The sequence below is a fragment of the Pagrus major genome, chromosome 13, assembly GCF_040436345.1.
Source record: "Pagrus major chromosome 13, Pma_NU_1.0".
Taxonomy (NCBI): domain Eukaryota; kingdom Metazoa; phylum Chordata; class Actinopteri; order Spariformes; family Sparidae; genus Pagrus; species Pagrus major.
This window is the reverse complement of record NC_133227.1, coordinates 10655233-10662351: the sequence shown is the minus strand read 5'-3', so window position 1 is coordinate 10662351 and position 7119 is coordinate 10655233. Positions and strand designations below refer to the sequence as shown.

At 39.2% G+C, this 7119-nt stretch overlaps 1 long non-coding RNA gene across 1 annotated transcript; it reads left to right on the top strand.

Moving 5' to 3' along the window:
• The first annotated feature begins 6196 nt into the window (after positions 1-6196).
• On the top strand, positions 6197-6848 carry LOC141007702 (uncharacterized). The gene is made up of 2 exons (XR_012180028.1): positions 6197-6265; positions 6458-6848. It is a non-coding gene; the product is annotated as an uncharacterized lncRNA (long non-coding RNA).
• The last annotated feature ends 271 nt before the right edge of the window (positions 6849-7119 follow it).

Here is a 7119-nt window from a genome sequence, read left to right as displayed (position 1 = left end):
TGTTGGCCTCGCTGTCTGTCTGTTACGGAATATTAAATCAGCAAGGCCCAGCATCTCTCACACATAGCTTGAAAAGATTTCATTGCCTGGGCATGAGGAGAAGATCACATCACAATGTTCATGCCAACTTTACAGGAAGGCAGCAGGCATGAAAATCGATTTGCCAAGCAGGAGCAGATTGTTCCATTGACACTAAAGTGATGCCTTAACATGCTTGTTTTATTCAACCAATAAAGAGTTGAACTATCCAAATCCAAATGGTTGATAAGTTTCTGTCAAATTGATTAATTAATGAAACTGTTGGACATTTAGTTCATAACAAAACTACAAATATTTAAGTATCACTTTGTGTGTTTGCTGCTCACTTGTCCTGTGTCCCATCTCTGCTGACAGATGGTCTGCTTTGCATGGCTGAGTTATATCTGGATGTATTCACTGGTGTTTCATTAACAGTGTATTAATATGTGTGTTCAATTGGGTCGAACAACTCCTTTATGTGTTGCATGACTTATAGGTTTAGTGTTATATTACTATTTCACTAACTTATAAACTGGAGACAGGTGACAAACTAAAGGAAAAGGATTTTTTCTGGCATGGTTTGGGTCCACCTAAAAGGGTAAGGTCACTGTAAATCAATACAAATTGTTCTGAGTGATCACCTTTATGCTACGATGGAACATTTCTATCCAGTAATCACTTCCAGGATGACAATGCCCTCATCCATAGGACACGAGGGGTCACTGAATGGTTGATGAGTATGAAAATGAAGTGAATCATCATCTATGGCTGTAGCAGTCACCAGATCTCAGCCCAACTAAACCCCTATGGCAGATTTTGGACCAGCATGTTGGACAGCTCTCCCTACCGCCACCATCAAAACACCAAATGAGGGAATATCTTTTGGGAGAATGGTGTTCATCCCTCTGGTAGAGTTCAGAGACTTGTACAATCAATGCCATGGTGCACTGAAGATGTTATGGTGACACGTGTGGGCCGACACCTTTCAGAATGTCATTAAGATTGCTATTAGTTGTTAGTAACGTTCTACTTTTGTTCTATTGCTTCACATTTCTTTGCATGGCCTGATCTACTGAATAGTAGATGTCGTCATTGCTGCTTCCTGTTCTTCTGCATAACTTATCTTGAAGAAGCTGGCTTGGTTACTATTGTTGTCATTTGCTTTTGCATTTTGGTGTCTTACTGTGCTGTGTTTGTATTTCTTAACCCGTCCCTTCATTAGCTGTAGAAAGTACAATTCTAAGGCTCTTCTACTTTACTTGAGTATTTCCATTTTTTGCTACTTTATGATTAAACTCCACTGTATTTCAGAGGCAAATATTGTACTTTTCCCTCCATTTTACTATATTTTTGTGCTAACTTCAGTTACTAATGACTTTGAAGCTTGCATGCTGCATCAGATGATTAAATAATTTAAAAAGCAATAATTTGAAGTAAAATATCTCTGCAATCTGAAAAAAAACACTGATTATGATATTCAGAAAAATCCTGTTCAATGAATTTGATAATCAATCAACCCCTAGTTTACAGCATATACACACATGTAAATATATGTGTAATGTACTTAATTTGTTATTTTGATACTGAAGCATATACCAAAGTGATATTTTAATATGATATCTTTACTTTTACTCAAGTATGACATTTTGGGTAGAACATCTTGCCAAAGAAATTCAGTTAGAGATTAGCTGGTTACTGATAAATGAACATTATCGCGATAAATGAAGAACATTATATCAAGTTTAAGACTTGTTGTCAGTCTCCAGAACATTAACTTTCATGTCCCTATAAGCAGCTGACCTGGACATCTGACTGTCTGATCTGACCCAGAGACATTTCAAATTCAGCCTGCAGAGGGCAGTCACATCATGTCACAAACAGAGAGGACACACATAGTGCTGCAACAGACTCCAACACTACTGCTGTTAATAATAGAAATTACAGCTACTAGTATTGCTATCCTACCTCTGCAAATAATAATGGTAATAGCGCATTTTTTCATATGACTGATTAAAAGCTAATTATGTAGCACAGTGGGAGCCGAACCAGTTATTGTTTTTTTGTTCATGTTTGAGCCAATTCACTTTATTGCTAAATGTTTTTCCAAGATAATGTGTTTCTGATTTTTGTAAGGTGGTTTAATTCCAATCATTTGGGCACTGCAGTACAAAATCAGACATGAAGTGAATGGAGACCTGAAAATCTGTTGTAGTGAACATGATATGTCAGCTGTAATGGTTTCAAACGTATATGTTGTTTTGTATTACCTCATACTGACTCTGTGATTGCAATAAAAGCAGATAGATCATCATTGTGATGGAGTTTCAAGTCTTTTCAGGGCGTGTTTTACTTTGTTGTGAAAATGAATGGAAACTAATGGCTGCCTGACGGAAAACTGAGGAAGTCAATGTTGAATCAAGATTATCCAAATGAATTAAAACACGAGAAAACCTCCGCCGGTCTTCTGTACCTGCATGGAATTGTTCTCACTCATTGATACCAGTCACCTAGATATTTTTTCATCCAGATCCATGCATTATTCCCTGAGAAATTAACAAAAACATTTTAAAAAACAACATTTAAAACACCCTATCTTGCAATGTTAAAGAAACTGAGAAAAAACTGTTGGATCCGTCCCTTTATCCGGACCCACACCAGAAGTTTAAGGTGTCTAGGTTGGTGGCAATTAGTTCAGTAGTAATGTAATCCTGCTGACAAACCAACCAACCACAGGCAAATGGGCACAGGTAAAACATGACATCCTCCTTCATTTAGAAACACTTCGGCCTGTACACATGTGCTTGTCTCGTGCACATGGCCTACATGTTCCTGCAGGTCTTTCGAGCTGGACGACTCACCCTCAGTGGTGGAAGGACTACTCTGATCCTTTACTTGAGTCAAACTACTCACAATAATGTAAACATACTCTGTTACAATTAAAAGTCCTGCATGTAAAAGAATGCAAAGGAAGTATTATCAGGTAAATGTGTGTAAAGTACTAAAAGAAAAAGTACTGATTCAGCAGAGAGAGATGGCCCCCGTGACTCTTATATTAGGTCACAAGCCACAATTACTAAAAGAAAGTTTAATCTGTAACAATGTTGTGTTTTATAAGCTTATCATGTTTTATTCATGTAAAATCTTATTCTGCAAAAAGTAGCTTGTAATTATTGTTACAAAGAGTTCAACATTTCCCTCTGGAGTAGTGAAGAAGAAAATAGCATAAAACTGAAAAACTCAAAATGGCACCTCCACTTAGTTGTGTTGCACCACTGCTCATCATCTTTATGTACATGTCATGTTTTGGTACAATTTAGTACATAAATACCAATTATTTTCCCCATAAATAAGATATAAGTGCAAGTATTTATCTGCCACACTCATGTCCCAGAGCCATTATGTTGAGAGTAATTACAGTATGTTCACAACCTTTAAGGATGTAGCTGTTGTGCCAATTAACCCAAACTCATGTACAGCTCTATTTGGGGCCTTCCTACAGGACACAATCTCCTCTTCTTTAAAAATTAATAATAATAATGATAAGGCTCACATTACTTCTGGCCAGATGTTTCATACCTCTGAAATGGGAACATGAACTACCCTCAGATAATGACAGATGGATAAGAAAAAAGGTTCATATCAGAAGGAAAAATGAAAACTTTCTTTTCCAAAAACCTCTAGATAGTTATTTTGCCTGGAGGATGATCAAAATCACTCTTTTATAATGTCTCTCTCTGTCTTTCTTCACCCACTCTTAATTAGTCTGCTTATGTAAAAACTCATTTCCACAGTGTTGTATTTTGCTCTGCTCTGAGCTGGTGGAGTGAGGGTGAGGAGAGGGGGAGACTGGACAAAGCTAGAAATGAAGGGTGTGGTGCACCTACATGATGTAACGGCATTTACTTGTTCATGTAAACATTAAACTTTTCTCCCCTTCACCTACAACTGCAAACAGTTTAATCGAACCCCCCCTGATGTTTGTCTCCCCTGATTAATGTGGATAAAGCCGGCGTGTTGCACAACGCCAGCTTCCTCCCTTTTTGTCTGCATGCGTGATGAAGAATAAACAACTTATCTGTGAGCGCAAATGGAAATTTTCTGAAAAAACGTGGAGCATTTCTGCTGCAGATAAAGAGCTGGAGTGAAACCAAGCCACCCTGATAGTCCTACCTCGTTCTTTATCTGTGCCTACACACCCCCAACCACCTCCCACACCCTCGGCTGACCATCGTATCATGTAACCTGGACCCTCCTAAAGAACGAGTTCATATACAGAATGCATAAAACAGAGACCTAGTTAGAGAACTGAATTACTGGATCATTGTTGAAAATATTCAGAATCACGGCCCTTCCCCCCGCTGTAGGTCCAGTGATAAATGAATGTGACCTTAGAATAGTGCTGTGGAGTGTACTGTGAATATTTCTATGTTAATGATTTGGTGTTGGAGCAGGTGCATTCATCAGCCTTGCTTGAGAAGTCACTGCACTCAATACCTAAAAAATAGGTGGCTTTATTGTGTACATCCCGCACTACACGACTCTGATCTTGTTCAATTACTACTTAACAAGCTTCTTTGAGATTTGAATTCAACGAGTCCAGGAGGCAGGAGGGCAAAGTCGCCCTGGAAGATGTATTTTCTTTACAAAGACAGCCTATTTTTAAAGGATGAAGACAAACTGTCGGAGATTGAAGACAGCAAGCGACTACCTGCTCCATCACAGTCCAGGCATAATTTGATGCTGTGAGTTTGATATGCAGCGTCTTGTATGACACATCTAATAAAAACCAGATCTCAGCGCTCCATATCCTGGAATCTGGCTGAGCGTATGAAAAAAGAATTTAATAAGTCAGATAACATGACATCAGCTGACATATCGTTGTATTAAATTCCAACCCATGAAACCATCACACATAAATCCAAAGGCTCTGAGATCCAGAGGCCTTTAGAGACGAACATTAGATGTATCACCGCATTGTGAGATAAAGATCCAAGCTTTTTGACGGATGATGAAGAAATTCTGTTTGGGTTTATTTAATCAGACATGTTTGATCGAGAAAGCCGAAACTCTCAGCGAAATTCTGTGAAGAGAATTTAGAGAAATATTGAGGAAAACATTTCAATTCCTGCTGCAATTGAAAATGATCTATCTTTAAAAAAAAAACTCTGGCATAACAAACTATTGAAAATTGTCAATTAAAGGTCAGGTGAAGTTTCACAAAAACATAGTCCACAAAACATTTCTGGAGCTTCACAGCAAAACAGAGTTGCAGCATTCAGATGGGGATGTTTTAAAACATTAAAAAAATACAACCAAATAGGTAAAGTAAAACGGCTCCATACAGCTTGACTGGCATCGTCCAAGTCTGTGGAAACCCTGACATCCCAAGTTGATTTGAAAAGACATCATTTACACCCTTTATACAGCCAAAACCTTCACTGTAGCTGCTAAGCTACAAGCATTAGCAGGCACCCAGGCATGAGCTCAACTGCACATGAAGGATGTAAGTAACGGATCTTTGGGCTTCCAGAGATTTGAATTACGCCAGATGAGCTGTATGGAGCCATTTTATGGTTTTGTAGAGGGTTTTTTTCAGTTGTTTTTTATGTTTTAAAACAAGTCCCCATCTACTTCACTTATTTAGAAGAATGCTACAACCCTGTTTAGCTGTGAAGCTCCAGGAATGTTTTGTGGACTGCAAAACTTCACCTGACCTTCCATGCAGATGAGTAGATGACGGCTGAATTTTCATTTGCAATAGTTTATTATATCATTTTCTACCAGAGTTGCTTTTAAACATAGATCATTTTATCTTTAGTAGATGACTAAATTCAAATTTTTGGGTGAACTTATCCTTTAATGACCATTTTCCCTATGATTTAAATGAATGAATGAAAAATATTTACTAAAAATGTTCTGCCTGACCTCTCTTATCATCTTAAATAACAGTGTATATGCAGTTGAAATAAAAATGAGCTTCATGTGTAATTTTTCTGTCAGCCGGGTGTAATAAGGGTGTGGGCAATCATTGGACAGAGGCGACCAGGTTAGGACCAGATAAGAAAAAAGTTCAGCCCGTGCTGTCTGGTCCACCCAGATGTCATCACGTATGCTAATGAGGCTGAGGGCCTTTAAGTGTCGGAGCCCAGCAAGCAGCAGCAGTTAGGATCCTGTGAAGCAGACATGGACGCATAGCAGCCATAAAATATGAGCATGAGGAGCAACGTGTCAGCGAGTCATAAAAAAGGTGAGTGTGTAACAGAGGTGGAGGAGGCAGCTGAGGCCTGCAGGTTGGGTTTATTTGAACAGATCTTGTTTTACACTACATTTTGGTAAAAAAGGGAATTATCTTTTCTTTTTAACCTTTAATCTTTCACATTTTCATTGGCTGACATTCACTGTGCGCATCACTAATGAGTCGTCTCCCTTTGCCTTGCAGATTCCAAACACAGCAGGAAACTCGCTGCTCAACAGTTCTGTCTTGTGCCCTGGACAGGATATCATCTTATACTGTAAGTTTATTAAAGAGACACTACAGTATAGATGATGTACTATCCAGGGCTTCATTCCCCCTCCGGCACTATCAGCACACACTCAGGCCTAACTGACTGCGGTTGAAGCCTGCGCTGCACGCATTGTGGAGGAGGGCCGTCAAACCGTTACCATTACTGAGTTTTTAGTAATGGTAAGGGTTATATGGCCCTTGCTCAAACTCATCAGGACCGGGAGGATGAAAAGACTTGACTGATGTGTTATTCATGATCTTGTGATTCCATTTCTGAGATGTAATGGATGCGTGTGAAATAAAATAAAGCTTGGCTCCAAAACAAGTGAGTAGCTCATTATTTTGGTGAAAGCAGGGTCTCAGCACGCTAAATATCTTCTGTTTGAAGGTTTACTTTAATGTACGTCAGCTATAATATTTTCAAGCAGCAGTTGGCTTGTCTAAGTGGTGATCTCTGCTGAGCTGCCGGCTTGTCTAATCACTGGGACGCAGCCGTTGCAGAGAGCAGGGAGAGCTTGAGGGGCTGACACAGCTTCTGTGAGACATTCAAGGCCTCCCCCCTCCTGTCGCCCTTGCTTCAGGCCACTAGCTGGTTA